Raw genomic sequence first — 3,142 nt, forward strand, 5'->3', positions numbered from 1 at the left:
GAGCTTCAAAAGGTGTCAAAAATATGAGGAGCATGAAACGGTCTGAAAAATAGGAGGAGCATGAAGCGGTGTTCAAAAACATGAAGAGCCTGAAAAGGTGTATAAAATATGAAGAGCTTCAAAAGGTGTCAAAAATATGAGGAGCATGAAACGGTCTGAAAAATAGGAGGAGCATGAAGTGGTGTTGAAAAACATGAAGAGTCTGAAAACGTGTGAAATTATGAAGAACTTCAAAAATATGCAAAATATGAAGATCTTCAAAAGGTGAGAAATATATGAAGAGCTTCAAAAGGTGTCAAAATGAGATGAACATGAAACGGTCTGAAAAATAGGAGGAGTATGAAGCGGTGTTGAAAATCATAAAGAGCCTGAAAATTTGTGAAAAATATGAAGAGCTTCAGAAGATGTGAAAAACATGAAGAGCTTCAAAAGGTGTCAAAATGAGATGAGCATGAAACGGTCTGAAAAATAAGAGGAGCATGAAGTGGTGTTGAAAAAAATGAAGAGCCTGAAAAGGTGTGAAATATATGAAGAGCTTCAAAAGGTGTCAAAAATATGAGGAGAATGAAACGGTCTGTAAAATAGGAGGAGCATGAAATGGTGTTCAAAAACATGAAGAGCCTGAAAAGGTTTGAAAAATATGAAGAGCTTCAAAAGGTGTCAAAAATATGAGGAGCATGAAAAGTTCTGAAAAATAGGAGGAGCATGAAGCGGTGTTCAAAACAGGAAGACCCTGAAAAGTAGTGAAAAATATGAAGAGCTTCAAAAGGTGTCAAAAATATGAGGAGCATGAAACGGTCTGAAAAATAGGAGGACTATGAAACGGTGTTCAAAAACATGAAGAGCCTGAAAAGGTGTGAAAAATATGAAGAGCTTCAAAACGTGTCAAAAATATGAGGAGCATGAAATGGTCTGAAAAATAGGAGGAGCAAGAAAGGGTGTTGAACAACATGAAGAGCCTGAAAACGTGTGAAAAATATGAAGAGCTTCAAAAGATGTGAAAAATATGAAGAGCTTCAAAAGGTGTCAAAAATGAGATGAGCATGAAACCGTCTGAAAATTAGGAGGAGCATGAAGTAGTGTTGAAAAACATGAAGAACCTGAAAAGCTGTGAGAAACATGAAGAGCTTCAAAATGTGTCAAAAATATGAGGAGCATGAAACGGTCTGAAAAAGAGGAGGAGCAGGAAGCGGTGTTGAGAAACATGAAGAGCCTGAAAATGTGTGAAAAATATGAAGAGCTTCTAAAGGTGTGAAATATATGAGGTGCAAGAAACGGTCTGAAAAATAGGAGGAGCATGAAGCAGTGTTGAAAAACATGAAGAGCCTGAAAAGGTGTGAAAAATATGAAGAGCTTCAAAAGGTGTCAAAATTATAAGGAGCATGAAACGTTCTGAAAAATAGGAGGAGCATGAAGCAGTGTTGAAAAAAATGAAGAGCCTGAAAAGGTGTGAAAAATATGAACAGCTTCAAAAGTTGTCAAAAATATGAGGAGCATGAAACGGTCTAAAAAATAGGAGTACCATGAACCGGTGTTGAAAAACATGAAGAGCCAGAAAAGGTGTGAAAAATATTAAGAGCTTCAAAATGTGTGAAAAATATGAAGAGCTTCAAAAGGTGTCAAAAAAGAGATGAGCATGAAACGGTCTGAAAAATAGGAGGAGAATGAAGTGGTGTTGAAAAAAATGAGGAGCCTGAAAAGGTGTGAAAAATATGAAGCGCTTCAAAAGGTGTCAAAAATGAGATGATCATGAAACGGTCTGAAAAATAGGAGGTGCATGAGGTGGTGTTGAAGAAAAAGAAGAGACTGAAAAGGTGTGAAATATACGAAGAGCTTCAAAAGGTGTCAAAATATGAGGAGCATGAAACGGTCTGAAAAATCGGAGGAGCATGAAGCGGTGTTGAAAATCTTGAAGAGCCTGAAAAGGTGTGAAAAATATGAAGAGCTTCAAGAGGTGTCAAATATATCAGGATCATGAAACGGTCTGAATAATAAGAGGAGCAAGAAACGGTGTTCAAAACATGAAGAGCCTGAAAAGGTGTGAAAAATGTGAAGAGCTTAAAAGGTGTAAAAATATGAAGAGCTTCAAAAGGTGTCAAAATAGATGAGCATGAAACGGTCTGAAAAATAGGAGGAGCATGAAGTGGTGTTGAAAAAATGAAGAGCCTGAAAAGGTGTGAAATATATGAAGAGCTTTAAAATGTGTCAAATTTATGAGGAGAATGAAACGGTCTGAAAAATAGGAGGAGCTGAAGCGGTGTGGAAAATCATGAAGAGCCTGAAAAAGTGTGAAAAATATGAAAAGTTTCTAAAGGTGTCAAAAATATGAGGAACATGAAACGTCTGAAAAATAGGAGGAGCATGAAGTGGTGTTGAAAAACATGAAGAGCTTGAAAAAGTGTGAAAAATATGAAGAGCTTCAAAAGGTGTCAAAATATGAGGAGCATGAAACCGTCTGAAAAATAGGAGGAGCATGAAACGGTGTTAAAAACATGAAGAGCCTGAAAAGGTGTGGAAAATATGAAGAGCTTCAAAAGGTGTGAAATACATGAGGAGAATGAAACTCTCTGAAAAATAGAAGGTGCATGAAGTGGTGTTCAAAAACATGAAGAGTCTGAAAAGGTTTGAAAAATATGAAGAGCTTCAAAATGTGTGAAAATTATGAGGAGCATGATATGGTTTCAAAAATAGGATTACCATGAAGCGGTGTTCAAAACATGAAGAGCCTGAAAAGTTTTGAAAACTATGAAAAGCTTCAAAAGGTGTCAAAAATGAGATGAGCATGAAACGTTCTGAAAAATAGGAGGTGCATGAAGCGGTGTTGAAAAACATGAAGAGCCTGAAAAGGTGTGAAAAATATGAAGAGCTTCAAAAGGTGTCAAAAATATGAGGAGCATGAAACCGTCTGAAAAATCGGAGGAGCATGAAGCGTTGTTGAAAAACATGAAGAGCCTGAAAAGGTGTGAGAAATATGAAGAGCCTTAAAATGTGTCAAATTTATGAGGAGAATGAAACGGTCTGAAAAATAGGAGGAGCTGAAGCGGTGTTGAAAAACATGAAGAGCCTGAAAAAGTGTGAAAAATATGAAAAGTTTCTAAAGGTGTCAAAATTATGAGGAACATGAAACGTCTGAAAAATAGGA

This window comes from Dama dama, unplaced genomic scaffold (assembly GCF_033118175.1).
Source record: "Dama dama isolate Ldn47 unplaced genomic scaffold, ASM3311817v1 ptg000093l, whole genome shotgun sequence".
Classification (NCBI taxonomy): Eukaryota; Metazoa; Chordata; class Mammalia; order Artiodactyla; family Cervidae; genus Dama; species Dama dama.